Source organism: Polypterus senegalus, chromosome 4 (assembly GCF_016835505.1).
Source record: "Polypterus senegalus isolate Bchr_013 chromosome 4, ASM1683550v1, whole genome shotgun sequence".
Classification (NCBI taxonomy): domain Eukaryota; kingdom Metazoa; phylum Chordata; class Cladistia; order Polypteriformes; family Polypteridae; genus Polypterus; species Polypterus senegalus.
The window spans coordinates 181850003-181866476 of NC_053157.1; the positions used below are offsets into that span (position 1 = coordinate 181850003).

Sequence of the window (16474 nt, forward strand, 5' to 3'; positions counted from 1 at the left end):
GGAGAATTGTCACAAATTAATGTTTATGTGTGGCTAAGAAATATGTAACAATGAGTCACATTCAAAAATAACAGTGATAACAGAATGTACTTAACATGTATTAGTGGTGTGCAAAATGGAAGACTAGCATTAAAACATTCTGCAGTTAAAAATTAAACCAAAATACTACTGTGATGGCTGAGGAAGCATACATAAACAAGAGATTCCGACTCAAGTGATGTCAGGGAGGTCAACTGATGCAATTTTGACAATAACCTTCATTGGTTGATGGTTGTTTAGGACCTATGGCTATTTGTAGTTCATATTTCTGAAGCATTAAATATTTGAAAGAATTAACTGATGAAGAGTTCATAATCTAACTTGAGGTCAACTGCACGACTCTGTTGCAGTTGCTCTGTTGCACTCAATACCAACAAGATTTTTCAAGTAAGTACCAGGCCTGCTAATTGATAATATTCTTGACATAGTAAGTTTGTCATTAGATACGGAGGTCTTCCCAGACTGTCTTAAGACTGCTGTAGTTAAACCCCTACTCAAGAAAAATAATCTTGACCTCTCTGCTTTTGAAAATTTCAGACCCATCTCTAACCTGCCCTTCTTAAGTAAAATTCTAGAGAAGGCCGTCATTATGCAGTTAAATGACCATCTCAATAAACATGCTATTCTTGATAAATTTCAGTCAGGTTTTAGAACAAATCACAGTACAGAAACTGCAGTTGTTAAAGTAGTAAATGACTTGCGGGTAAATGCAGACAGAGGCCATTTATCTGTTCTCATCCTCCTCGATCTGAGTGCCGCATTTGACACCATTGATCACAATATTCTTAGAAATCAAGTCAATAGGTGGGCCTCTCTGGCAGTGTCTTAAATTAGTTTGAATCCTACGTGGCAGGTAGAAAATTCATTGTTGTGGTAATCACATCTCAAAGACACATGATATCCAATATGGTGTTCCACAAGGCTCTATCCTGGGTCCGCTGCTCTTCTCAATCTACATGCTTCCGTTAGGTCAGATTATCTCAGGGCACAATGTGAGCTACCACAGCTATGCTGATGACACACAGCTGTACTTATCAATAGCACCTGATGACACAGACTCTCTCGATTCACTAACACAATGTCTTACTGGTATTTCTGAATGGATGAAAAATAATTTTCTCAAATTAAATAAAGAGAAAACTGAAATTTTAGTGATTGGCAATAATGGATTCAATGAGGTTATCAGAAATAAACTCGATGCATTAGGATTAAAAGTTAAGATGGATGTAAAAAACTTAGGGGTAACTGTTGACTGTAACCTGAATTTTAAATCACATATTCATCAGACCACTAGGACAGCATTTTTTCACTTAAGAAAAATAGCAAAAGTTAGATCTCTTATATAATTGAAAGATGCTGAGAAATTAACTCACGCTTTTGTTTTCAGTCGCCAAGATTACTGTAACGCACTCCTCTCAGGACTACCCAAAAAAGACATAAATCATTTGCAACGAGCGCAGAATGCAGCTGCTAGAATTCTAACTAGGAAAAGAAAATCCGAACACATTTCTCCAGTTTTGACGTCACTACACTGGTTACCTGTGTCTTTCAGAATTGACTTTAAAATTCTGCTTTTGGTTTATAAAGACTTAAACATGTCTGACACCCTATATTCCAAATCGTAACCTTAGATCCTCAAATGAGTGTCTCCTTGCAATTCCAAAAGCTAAACTTAAAAGAAGTGGTGAGGCGGCCTTCTGCTGTTATGCACCTAAAATCTGGAATAGCCTGCCAATAGAAATTCGCCAGGCTGATACAGTAGAGCACTTTAAAACACTGCTGAAAACACATTACTTTAACAAGGCATTCTCATAACTTCAATTTAACTTAATCCTGATACTCTGTATGTTCAATTCCTCATAATAACTATTAATGGTGGTTCTAAAATCCGTACTGACCCCTACTCTCTCTTCTGATTCTTTTTCTGGTTTCTTTTTGGTGGCGGCCTGCGCCACCACCACCTACTCAAAGCATCATTATGCTCCAGCATTGATGGAATAAAAGCCATAAGTCTACGTGACCATCATCATCAAGTCCTTCCGTAAGAACCCTAAATCCAAACAGGACCATTTCATTTATGTTAGGTAGAATGCCTAGAGGGGACTGGGCAGTCTAATGGTCTGGAATCCCTGTAGATTTTATTTTTTTCTCCAGCCGTCTGGAGTTTTTTTTTTGTTTTTTCTGTCCACCCTGGCCATCAGACCTTACTCTTATTCTATGTTAATTAATGCTGAATTATTTTATTTTCTTACTGTGTCTTTTATTTTTCTGTTCTTTATTATGTAAAGCACTTTGAGCTACTTTTTGTATGAAAATGTGCTATATAAATAAATGTTGTTGTTGTAAAAGGCTGTAATGGGGATTTTTTCCAACCTTAGGCATGCCAAATTAACAGGTGAAAATACATAAATTTAAATAACCTCTCTCAAGGTAAACTTGAAAAAATAAATTAATAACAGAATCTTTCCCATTGTTAAGATTTCTTAAACTTTGTCAATGCTTTTAAAATGGAATTTTTTGAAATGTTAAAATTTTGCATAGCATGGTCTATTTGAGTTGTTTCAACGGGAAATAACCTTTACAAGATAAATGTCCTTGAAGAGTAAGTGTAACAAATTTCAAGAAAATCAGTCCAAGGAGAGCTGAGTTGTTGCATGCGGACAGACAGAAGTGATGCCAGTAAGTGCTATTTCATTTTATACAAGACATGTAAATAAAAAATTTCTTAATCCTTAATATTAGTACTGAACCAAGTTCAATATGAAAAGAAGAACAGCAAATAATAATAGAAAGTAAGAAGAACAGCAAATAATAATAGAAAGTAAGAAGAGTCAAATATGCACCAAAGTCATATGTACTACCCAAAATCTCGAGCAACGGCCTCATTGTCATACAATTATATAAACAAAGTATAATACAATGAAAAAAATAGTTTAACAGTAAATTAGCATCAACCTGAGCTTAATTTATTAAACAAAGAGACAAAGAGGTGTTTTTCTCAGAGACAGGGACACAAATGGAAACTGGCCAAGATGAAATTCTATAGCAATACAATAAAGTATTACTACATACCACAAATAAATAATAGAAGAATTTACCAAACTGTGTTGCAGATAGAAGGACATTAAGGATGCTCAAATCTCAGCTTACTTTTTTTTTTTAAATAATAAAACACAGTTTTAAGGTTGGGATGAATGGCCTGTTGTTGACTAAAGCGCTCTTATGTTCTATTATATCTTTGATAGTAAAATGACAAAACTGAATTCTCTTAAAACATCAATCGTGTGATGTTATACTATGCTTGCAAATATTCACTCATTTTTTCCTAGTCTCCTTGGATTTTTAAAATTTGAAGATAATTGTTGATCTGTAGAGTAAAACAGGGAGAGGAACAAATTTGTAATAAGTTTACAGTCTATACATTGATGATTAATGTTCAAAAGATGAGAGAGGAAGACAATTTTATTGGAAGAGTTTATTCTGTATTTATAACATTATGCTGAATTAAAAAGGTTAACAGTTATGTCAGGGACAACAATAGTTAAGCTTTATAGATTTTGAGTACAGCTAAGAGAAGATGGCTCAAAGGACAAAAACAGATGGTATTTACATGTAATGAGAGGCAAAGAAAGAAGGAGATAGTGTTATAAAAGTGTGCTTTCTGTCTTCATTACTATACTAAGCATTTTTATACATTATAAGGATAACTTAAACAAAAGATGAAATCAAACCTTGGCAACATATTCTAAAGGACAACTTCAAAGACTGAAAAATGTCTTGAGTGCTGTAAAAATGATGATAAACATAATGAGGACAAAGGAAACAAGACAGTTTGTAAACAGGGAAGGAAAAGCAAAGGAGTAAATGATTAAAATAAATAAATAAGAGTCACAGTTAATATGGAAGAGGCAAAGCTGGTGAAACAGTTTTATGAGAAAAACATACAACTGCAGTGTCCAAGAACACATTCAAAGAAAATGAATCCATGGCACGGGCAGTTCCCTAATGTGCATCACTGTTAATCCCCCTAAAAGAAGTTCATGGACAAAGTACTACGGTATAGGTGACCTATAGCATTAGTCCCAAGATGACAATGTAATGGTGACACCATACCTGCTCCTCCCATAGGCTCTAGCATTAGGGCAGGATGAGTCTGATCAATAAAACCAGGTGCATTTTGGCAATGAAATCTAATTTCTGATATGATGGAGTGGCATACATGGATCCAGACCCAAGGAGACACAGTGCTGGAGTTGGCCCTGCATTCAGCAAGATTACTATTACAATAAGAGCAGGGAGCTTAGGAGAAAAATGATTAAGAGCAATCGATGCTTTTCTCACAGGAGGTCCAGTCTTGTATATTCTCAATCAAAATAGTTATTACAGATTGAGTTGCTGACAGCACGGGTTGCTGAATTTCATCGGGATTCACCACATGCTTCTGCAACAACGTTTGATATCTGCATTAGATATCTGCATTAGAAATGCCATTAGACACTTTTGCCTCATAAAAACTGAAAATGAACATACACTTCTGATGAGATCTGCTAAAATGACAATATAATAAACATTCATGTTTTGATGTCCAGGTTAAATAAAACTTAAAAAAGGAGTCAAAGCACTGATACTGTGCAATATGCCACACATCATTTTCAATTTGTTTCATTAATATAATGCAGTTACTTTTCAATTATGCCATTCAGGATGCCTAGAATTAACATGTGTGAACCCTAAAAGTAAGAAATACTTTTTTGCACATCTATTCCTTTACTGTACAATAAGGTTTATATTCTGGATGGCTACCAGGGTGCTACCCAGAGAGTTACAACTAATTGCATTTATTTTGAACCCTAGAAATGATGCATATTATACCACAGTGCTAGCATATCTGCTTTATAAATCACATTTGTGAGGATGTTAGTCGAGAGGTGCTCCACATTTCCCCCCACATCCCAAAGACAGGTGTCTTAGATTATTTAGCAACTCTAAAATGCAATGTGATCAACTGAGGTGGAATTAGTTACAGCCTTGCGCCTAATGCTGCAAGGAAAAATTCTAGTCTCCATAACCATGAACAAGACAAAGTGTGAACAGAACAATCAATGGATAAGGACACAGCAAAAAGAGATTGAGGTGAAAAACTGGCACACAAATTAGGTGCCGAAAGACCTAATTTTCCACCATGCACTATTAAATAAAATTTAAATTTATGAGTGAACAGAAAGAAAACGAAATTGAGTAAACACAGAAAAATAATAAGAACATTAAAAAACAAACACACAACATGGGGCTATTTTTCATTGCATCCTTTAAAAAAAAAAAAGCACACTTTTGATAAAGACATTTATTCTTGTCATTACTCAAGTAGGAATAAACATCTATTAGTTTAATAGATACTATTATCCAAAGTGATTTACTGATCTGTAATAAGAGGTATTGCAGCCTTTATGTTTGGACATTTACAGCACTGACAAGTAATGTGTTGAGTCAGAGGTGGGGATATAAGCTATCACTATGTGGTTTACAATCCATCCATTCAACATACAGACTTCACAAAACTAGGAAGGATGAAAGTGCTGCTGTTAACTTTAATTGCTAATAAAGTCAAGTATCAAGCTGCCTATTTGCTTCCATGTTATTCTGCTTCCCAGCTGTTCATAGAGACACTCTGCATTTATTTTTTACAGAACAACATTCTTACCCCTGGAAATTTACATGTTGGAGAGGGTGCTAGAAGGTTGTATTTGGGGTTACGAAGTCGGTGATTGTTCAAGTAAAACTTTTGTGAGATTTTACTACATCAGTCTGTTTTTCTTTTACTTCTCTTTTCGAGCCGGACGCGGAGGTCGCTACAGTATCAAAAAAAGATAATAAAGATCGCATTAGCGCAAACAGAAGGAAATTAATCATCATGGACCAGGTGTAATTGAAAAAATAGCAGGACAAAGTGAGGTCAGAAATAAAAGGCAAAGAGTAGAAAACAAAGTAAAACGTCATAAAGAGGTTCAAAACAAGGGGGCGAAACACATGCAGAGCAGGTTAGAGATAATGAAAATGGTAGAATTTAAAAGACACAAAAAAGTAGGTGTGATATACATACAGAGCAGGTTACAGAATATAAAAGCAGAAAAATTCGAAAGTATCAAAAAAAAGATAAAGATTGTATTCGCTCTAAAAAAGAAAAATTATTACTCGGTGAAATAATGGAAAGGCGAACAGAGATCGAATATGGACATAGGTGATATGTCAGAAGTATGGCAATATTGTAAGGCTTTGAAGTTTAAGTCAGAGACTTGTAGATCGTCTAATTTGTGTTGCCATCATGGAAAAGTAATGTTTCTACACAATGAGGAAGAGAATTAAAAGATTTGATGTTTGGGGAAAGTGAAATCCACAAACAGTCAGTCAGTCAGTCAGTCATTTCCATCCATCCATCCATTATCCAACCCGCTATATCCTAACTACAGGGTCATGGGGGTCTGCTGGAGCCAATCTCAGCCAGCACAGGGCGCAAGGCAGGAAACAAACTCCGGGCAGGGAGTCAGCCCACCGCAGAATCCACAAAAACACTACAGGCAAAATATACTACAATAACTACAATTACTACAATAATCTTTTCGCCTTCGCATCATTCAATGCACAAAATGTAGATTTACACAATAATGGACCATACGCTATGAGAATCTGTGGTCCCGCAACAACTAAAGCAACGACAAGTTTAATTTCAAAGAAAACACAATTCGGTCAGGTGTATATTTATGATCATGGAGTAGCGATGCAAATTTAACAGGCGACAAGAAAGGTAATGTAGTATATTTTCTGCGAATAACATTAGACACCAAAGGAGATCTTGATATGCCATTCGTATTAAAATATTTACAGTGGTCTCGTCCGTTGCGAGAGATGGACGTTTGAAGCAGAGCTCCGCTAGCAGTGGTGTTATTTTTTCATACTATTGCTTATTATCCTGAGATATCCTGTATTTATCCAACCTGAGGGACACTACTACAGTATATGCAAGCATTTATAAACATGGCCAACAAGAAAGGGGATCCGAAAGAGACAAAATCTAAAGCTACATCCAAACTAAGATCAGCAAGCCCAAGTTCAAGGTACGGCCTTTTAGAGACTGACCTGGATCAGATGGGCGAAAGCCCAGACTCTTCAGGACCACGGTCCGCCACATCGTCTCCGGCTGAGAGCAAAACTGCGAGCGAATGTACGAGCGTGAGTGAAGCAGGTCTCGATAGCTCGCCGATTGGAGAAGATCACCTGAAACTGGAAAAGGCCTTGCAGACTGCGGTTTCAACTACTCCACATGAGCCGGGAACACTGGCTACAAGAGAGCCTGCCGCCTCACCTATGGTGCACGAAAGCAGAATTGATCTGTCTGAACTGAAGGTGATGATTGCTGAGCTCATGCAAGAGACAAAGAAAGATATAAAGAAAAGCAAGAAGGCAAATGAGAAGCTGTGACTGGAGCTGCAACGGAAGCTGTGACAGGTGCTGGGTAAATTTGAAGAGCACTTTCAGAAAACCTCGTTTAAACTAAAAGCATTTTCTGATCAACTGAAGGATGTCAAGGAGACATTCACGACTCGAATTGAAACAGCCAAAAATCTAGTTGCCAGTGGTGAAGAAAAAGCAACAACTGTCAGCTCCGAATGCAAAAAATTTGGAGACAGACTTGCTGCTTTGGAAGATGGAAGCAGAAGAAGTAATATCAGAATTGAAGGTCTGCCTGAGACTCGAGAAAGTCCAAACCCAGTGAAATTCGCGGTCGAACTATTTTCTAAAATAATTGGAGCGGACTTTAAAGCAGATTCTGAGATAGAAGCAGCTTATCGCGTACGCAGATCAAATACCGTTAGACCTAGATCTTTTATTATTCGCTTTGAGAGATTATTATTTAAGCTAGAGGTGATGGCACTCCTCAGACACAAGCAAGAGATTATATATGAAAATAACCAAATTCGTATCTTCCCTGATTCCTCTCCAGCAACAGATACTAAACGCACAGCCTTCTACAACATTAAACAGTGGTTACGGCAAGCCAATATCAAATACAGCCTCTTGTATCCTGCCAAACTGAAAGTGGAATTGCATGGTCAATTCTATGTCTTCGCTAGCAAGGAAGAAGCAGAAAAGGAATTAAGAAAGCTGATCCCGGCACTATTCTGAAACATAATAGTGAGTCATTGCCGTTCTTAATATGGCAAGGATAAATAACCTACTGTCTGATCTAGTAAGATACGGGTTTTTATCATTATATATCCTCATTATTACTCGGACGCTATCTGTTTATGTTTTAATTACAGTTATAGACGTTTGTGCTTAATTTCTTTTTTTTTTTAATCTAATTTTTTTTTCTCTATCCTAAAGGAGACTGTTCAACATCATACCCTTGGTTTATTGTTATTGCTATTATTGTATTAAGACTTATTATGGACCACTTTCTAACACCATTTCCCGCGTTTATTATCCAGGTGTATTATCTTAATACATTAAGATTGCTGAAGATTATATATATTTTAAGTTCATAGTTTGTTAATGATTACATTTAGACTATAATAGATATCTCTATTTTTTAATCCTAAAATGCCGCTGCGTGGGGGCTTGTTTTGCTTTGGACGTGCTCTGTCTCTGGGTATGTCAGAGGACCGGGACTGTGTGAAGTGGGATCTAGCCTCATGTGGGGAGGCAAAATGGGAGGTGGGGGGTTAAGGGGGAGAGAAAGAGAGCAAGCTATACTGTATCTATACCTAATTTGTCCTTTAAATCTTTATAATTATAACTACCAACGTAATAATAGGCTGCATGGCAATAACTCTTGGGGAAATAGGAAATTAAGGCTGAAGCTGTCTCACTTCCAGTTAAGACTATAAAATGACATCAAAAATTCAGAATCAATGTCTCCATGATGGGACAGTTAACTTTGTGAGCTGGAATGTTAAAGGCCTGAATCACGAATTAAAGAGAAAGAAAGTACTCTCTCACCTAACAGGTTTAAACGCTAAAATAGTATTTTTACAGGAGACCCACTTACTAAGCAAGGATCAGTTCCGCTGCAAAAGGACTGGACTGGCCAAATGTTCCATTCTAGCTTTACAAAGAAAACTAGAGGTGTGGGAATTCTCATACATAGAACAGTCTCATTTGTAGCATCAGATGTAGTATTGGATCCTGAAGGAGATATGTGATGGTCATGGGAGACTTATCTAACTGTAAAATGATTTTGATAAATGTTTATGCACCTAATGTTGATGATAAGGAATTTATACAAAATTTATTTGCATCCATTCCCAATCTGAACACTCATAAAATTATAATGGCTGGGGACTTTAATTGTGTTTTAAATCCACTCTTAGATAGGACTTCTACCACAGGGGGGACAACATCTAACACTGCAAAGATAATTACAAAGTTTACAACTGATCACAACTTATCAGACCCCTGGAGGTTTTAAACCCAAACTCAAGAACATATTCTTTCTACTCACCAGTACATCATTGCTACTCAAGGATTGATTATTTCTTTATAGATAATAATTTCTTGCCTTTGATTAAATCTTGCAAATACGATGCTATTGTTATTTCTGACCATGCACCTCTGATCTTGAAGCTAAACTACTATGCCCCACACACTCACCTCGCAGATGGCGTCTCAACCCGCTTCTATTAGCAGACGAGAATTGTACAGAATTTATATCCAAACAAATCAGTTTCTTCCTAGAGACAAATACATCCTCAGAGATTTCTGCAGGAATACTCTGGGAAACTCTTAAGGCCTTCTTAAGAGGACAGATTATCTCATATCTTTCCCACAGAAATAAATTAGAAACCAAGAAAGTAGCAGAGCTAAAAAGCGAAATTACTAGAATAGATGAAGAACATGCCAGGCTTCCAAGCGAGGCTCTACATAGGAAAAGGCAGGCTCTGCATTCAGAACTAAACCTCTTGACAACTAAAGAAACTGAACAACTAATTTATAAATCCAGACATCATTACTATGAACATGGAGAGAAAGCTAATAAGCTTTTAGCTCAACAAATTCACAAGCAAGAAGTCCGCAATGCAATCCCAGTAATCGCCAACACAAAAATATTATGCACACATTCAGAGACTACTATAAATCCTTATATTCTACTGAGTTTAAAGAAGACAATACACAATCTAATGCATTTCTGGATACATTACAGATACCACAAATAGACACTTTTAGTGCAGAGGAACTCGATAAACCTCTGGCGCTATCAGAATTACTAGATGCTATAAAGTCACTTCAAGGCAGGAAAGCAGCAGGCCCTGATGGCTACCCTGCAGAATTTTATAAGAAATTCTCCGCTCAGCTAGCTCCCCTCCTATTAGCAACATTTACAGAAGCCAGAGACAATCAAACTCTTCCTCAAACTTTTCGCCAAGCATTAATCACCGTTTTTCCAAAACAAAATAAGGACTTATTACAATGTGCATCATACAGACCAATTTCACTTTGAATAATGATGTTAAAATACTCTCAAAAATCATAGCTAGAAGGATGGAGAAAGTGCTCCCTTCGGTAATATCACAAGATCAAACTGGATTTATCAAGGGCCGACACTTATCTTCAAATCTTCGACGCCTGTTTAATGTAATATACTCACCAACTAAATCAAACACCCCAGAAATATTATTATCATTGGATGCAGAAAAGCATTTGACATGATTGAATGGAAATACCTTTTACTACATTGGAGAAATTTGGGTTTGGCCCGAACATTTGTGCATGGATCAAATTACTGTATACCAATCCAGAAGCTTCAGTTTGTATCAACAACATTTGTTCAGACTACTTTAAACTAGAACGTGGTACCAGACAAGGATGCCCCTTGTCACCGCTACTGTTTGCAATCGCCATTGAACCACTGGCAATACACTGTCAGAATACTGATCAGATAAAAGGGATTATCAGAGTAGGACTGGAACAGAAAATTTCTCTATATGCAGATGATATTGTACAGTCTTAACAGCACTCACAGAATTTCAAAAGATCTCTGGTCTCAGAATTAATCTGAATAAAAGTGTACTCTTTTCAGTGAATTCTCAAGCATATAATATTAGATTAGATACCCTACCTTTTATCATTGCAGAACAGTTTAAATACCTAGGGGTAAACATCACAAGTAAACATAAAGCTCTTTATCAACAAAATTTCGCCGTCTGCATGGAAAAATTAAGCAAGACTTGCATAGATGGGTCAATCCTTCATCTTACTTTAGCTGGAGATGAATATTCTTCCTAAGCTCCTTTTTTATTTCAAAACATCCCAATATACATCAATAAGTCATTTTTAAGCAATTAGATTCAACAATAACCTCATTTATTTGGAACTCAAAACATCCACGTATCCAAAGAATGACACTACCAAGACAAAAGGCAGAAGGTGGCATGGCTCTACCTAACTTCCAGTTTTATTACTGGGCAGCAAACATACAAGCTATAAAAACCTGGACACAAATAGAAGAACAAACACAGGCTTTGTCCGCAATGGAAATAAAATCCTGCAGTACTTCTTTATATTCCCTGCTCTGTGATCCAATAAATACAAGTTATCGGCAATATATTAATAACCCAATTGTGCTTCACTCACTTAGAATATGGAACCAATGTAGAAAGCATTTTAAGATGGAGAAGCTTTTATCTGTGGCACCTCTGCAAGAGAACCACCTCTTTCAACCTTTGCAAACATATGCAGTTTTAATATCTGGAAAAATTTGGGATTAACTTACTTAGAGATCTTTATATAGACAACGTCTTTGCATCCTATGAACAATTACATTCCAAATTTAACATTCCAGCTACACATTTCTTTCACTATCTTCAAATTAGGAACTTTGTTAAACAGAACCTTCCAGATTTTCCTCATTTTGCACCCTCATCCATGCTGGAAAAAATATTGCTCAATTTTAAGGACTCGGACACCATCTCTGCAATATATAAAATCATTTTACAGTCCCTCCCTTTCAAAGATCCAAGAGGTCACTGGGAAAAAGATCTCTCAATCAATATATCAGAAAAGGAGTGGAAAGTAGCAATGCAGAGAATTCACTCGAGCTCCATATGCGTAAAGCATACAATTATACAACTCAAAATTATATATCGAGCACATCTGTCTCGACTAAAACTCTCCAAAATGTTTCCAGGACAAGATCCAACCTGCGAATGCTGCAATCAAGTCCCAGCCTCACTGGGTCACATGTTCTGGGCCTGCACCAAATTAACATCATTCTGGACCAAAATTTTCAATTACCTCTCAGACAGTCTTGGTCTCACAATCCCTCCTAACCCATGAACAGCTGTGTTTGGGGTTCTTCCAGAGGGGCTTAAAGTGGAGAAGGACAAACAAATTCTGATTGCATTCACTACACTTTTGGCACGCAGACTTATTCTGCTAAAAAAAAATCCAAACTCTCCTCTTTTAAGTCAGTGGGAAACCAATGGTTTATACTATTTGAAATTGAAAAAATTAAATACTCAGTTAGAGGATCTGTACAGATTTTTTTCAAAACATGGCAGAATCTAATCAGTAATATTTTAAAATAAGCTCTTAAAGCACAGAGGAAGCAATTATTTCTGTATTTCTTTTTCTTCTCCTTTCATCTCTATTGGCTTATCAAACTTATCAATTTAGGTATGTTTACAAGTCTTAAATTTTACTCCATTGACCTTGCTCTCTCTCTCTCTCTCTCTCTCTCTCAGGGGTGGGGGGTGACTTGTTCTTAATTTTACTTTTTGTAAAAATTAATGGATTTGTATGGAATGGTTGCAATAAAATTAATAAAATTAAAAAAAATATATTTACAATTAACAAATCACAGGGACAAATATTAGAAAAAGTTGGATTATTTATTAGAGATAAGAAACAATATTCACTCACGGGCAGTTATACGTTGTGTTGTCACAATGTATCTCCAAAAACAGAATCAAAATTCAAAGCGATCTTGAAGAAAAGGTAATTCCAAATATTGTTTTTACTGAAGCTTTAAAGTAAAAGTGCAAATAATGAAATTAAAACAATTCCTAAGAGTATAGTAAAACTGGTACTTTTGATAAATGGTAAAATTTAGGCTAGTGTAGTAGCCTACAGATAAGAGCACTTATTAATCAGATGGGTCCAGCTACCTGCAGTGTTTATTGTGTAACACAATCTATGCATATCTTCCATCTTGATGGTCTTGAAAATATCATAACGGGACTTGGCAATCAAAAAGGAAGCATTTCCATTTTGTAATTAAATATTTTACATTTACTATCAGTTAAGCTAAAGATTCAGTTAACTTACTTTTACACAGACTTTCTCTCCATTTTTTATGGGGATGTGAGATGTGACCAAAAAAATGCAAGTTGGCATACAGTACTATATATTACAGCACATGGATATCAAAATATGTTTTGCTCTGTAAATCTAATTTCTACTGAACTTTGAACAAATCATTGTAAAAAAGAAAGATATTATTGTAGTTACCACATGTTTAATTACAAAAGTTCCCATACACACACTTTTGCTTAGGAATATTTCTGTAATGAAAGTATTGGAATTCTAATTGTTAAGAAGTGTATTGTGATTACAGTTAAACTGTAATGCACTACACTACTTCATTGCTCAGGAATGTAATTTGATTACAGTAACATGTTATTTTACTGCATTATTACATTGTATTATTTTGCAATGCATTACCCCTCTCTTTGGTTGCTGATGAAAGAAAAAATGATGCTTCAATTTAATGCAGATAGATCTTAACATTTCACCAATTCATTTTTAAACTGTTCAAATCAGTACTTGGTCACAGGGGCCACAGTCAATTCTAGAAAACACAAAGTAAATGTTTATCTCATAAGATACTTTAACCCTCAATGGGTCCTTGTTAGAAAGTTATGTTCCAGGTCCTTGGGGTTCAAATTGCACCCCTATTCGTTGGTATATATTATTCAATGGTACCAAGCTCAAATTCAATGAACTAAAGTTAAGATGCGTTTATTAGGTAAGTGCATGATGCATACACAGCTTATGCAGTGAAATAGTGCAGTTAATGGGGTTGCGGCAGTGGGGAGGCAGCGGAGGGACTGGTTATATAGTGCACATTCCGTCTAGCCGACCCTTCACTGCCGCAATGTAAGTGCCATTTTAATTCTAATGTTCTAATAAGATTGTAAAATATATATTATCACACCTTTTAGATGCAAACGTTTAAGATTTCTGCAAATGACATGTCTAAAGTTATATGCATTTGTCACAAAGTACATTTGATTTATTGACAGAATGTGCTGGACAAGCAGGCCTAGAGCACTTATCACAGAATTTGCGTGTCTTCCTGTCAAACTCACGCGGGCACAAGTGACAACGTCCCTGTGTCTTCTTCATTTTAGCTGGTCTCTCAGTTCCTGCTTCTAGTTCTCCAGAGTCCAGCTCTAGAAGTTGGATTGCATCCATGATCGGTCTTCTGAGCTGGGCTGCATTGTCCAAATGTCTTTTAATCAGTGGCTCGACAAGAGACTCCCCGAGACTCACGATGAACTGGCGATGACGTATCGCTTTGGATGACTTGTTCCAATCAGGGTTATTGCACATCCAGATCACGAAACTGGCAATGGCAGCTGTGTCAAGCATGTTGAAGAATAGGACCATTGGCCACCTGTTGATTTTTCGTTTGCAAGAGTAGATGCAGGCCAAATGATCCATGTTATCTACGCCGCTCTTAGTAGCATTATAATGAAGGATGATCTCTGGTTTTTGTTTCATACCATCAACAGCCTTGTCGTGATGCATTGTCGACAAAAGGATGACCGACTTTCCTTTTTTGGGGACATATGATACCAAAGTTTTGTTGCCATCAAATGCAAAGATCTCTGTTTTTTGCTATCATGCTCAGAGGAATGTCTTGTTTATTCTTGCGCATCGTTCCTACATAGGTCATACCCTGTGTAAGCAATTCTTCTGTCAGTGCAACGCTTGTAAACAGGTTATCTCCCACTACATTATGACCACTTTTGTACCAAGGTGATACCATTGCTTTCACAACACGTGCACCCTGATCATGATCTCTGACTTCATTCGGTTGCCGCCCAAGATAGACCTCTGCATTCAGTGGATAAGATGTGGCACTGCCACAGCACCATCACACCTTTATCCCATATTTGGCAGGCTTACTGGGAATGTACTGCCTAAATGGACATCGTCCTCTGAATGGGACTAGTTGTTCAACTCTGTTCAACGACGGTCGTTTATTTGAACCAGTCATCCTCCCAGCGTGAACGACTGTGGAACCGTCTGGGTAAAGTTGAAAGAACTGCATTGTAGGTCAGTGATAGATTATGTATAAGGCCACCGCCTCTGTTCAACGACAGTCGTTTATTTGAATCAGTTGTCCTCCCAATCCACCTACAATACAGTTCTTTTAACTTTGCCAACCAATCAGTTAGAATTGAGAAAGCACTCTGGATGGAAACAAAGTCCAGCATAACTCTTCTTTAGGATAACCATGAGCTGGATAGCTGAGAATCTCCACAGACTTCTGTCAAAAATTAAGTTTTTTTGGGGGTGCTCCGATGAAAATATGCCAGCGATAATTGACGTTAACACTTTTTCTATCATTTTATGCATGACCGTATGAAAAACTAGTGCACTTACAATGTCCTAGAGGATAACTGCTGAAATTTTAATAATAACATGGTAGTAGCCATAGAAATGGGCATGGGGTGCAGAAAGCACCCCAAGGAACCATTGAGGGTTAAATACTTTGTATACACTGGAAAGGAATATCTGATAGGGATCATAACTAATAGGTGTTGAAGTGTAACACAGACAAAGGGTGCTATGCCCCAAAGTAAAAAGAATTGTTCAGGAGATACGTAACTACTCCTTGGACACAACAAATACAGGGATTAGTAGAGTGAAAATGCCAACAGCTTCCACATAGCTAGGGGGCTGCAGGGAGACCCTCTAGTTTATCCATGGCTTTCTGCTACCTTTTGTGATGAACAGATGACCTGGCTGCAGGGATATCTGGGGCTGCCAGGGTGAGTTCTATAAACCTGAGACACTCCTGGGTTCATTAATCCTCAGACACTCCTGACAATGAAAGTAATTCAAGGCCCGATCCAGTTAGTTATTCCTGGTAGGGACCTTAACAGACCTTTACAAAAACAAGACGGGTGTTTTTGGAATTGGGAGGACTGCAATTGACATGGGCTTACCTAGTGGAAGTAATTAAAGGGATGGGTAACATGAGTTACCAGGAACAACAGAAAAAGTATGCCCCACCAAGAAGTTAGCATAACCAATTGTTTAGTTAGGCTTGGATGGAGATGTAGGTTTATGGCTTTCCGAGTATTTAGATGTCTCTGGTACCTACTTACTTCTTTGTTTTATTATATTAAATCCTTTTCTTTTACACAAT

The 16474-nt window shown here is 37.0% G+C and overlaps 1 protein-coding gene across 3 annotated transcripts in view; it reads right to left on the reverse strand.

Moving 5' to 3' along the window:
- Positions 1–16474, reverse strand: part of zfyve28 (zinc finger, FYVE domain containing 28) — a 411740-nt gene that overhangs the window by 18671 nt on the left and 376595 nt on the right. The window lies entirely within an intron of this gene.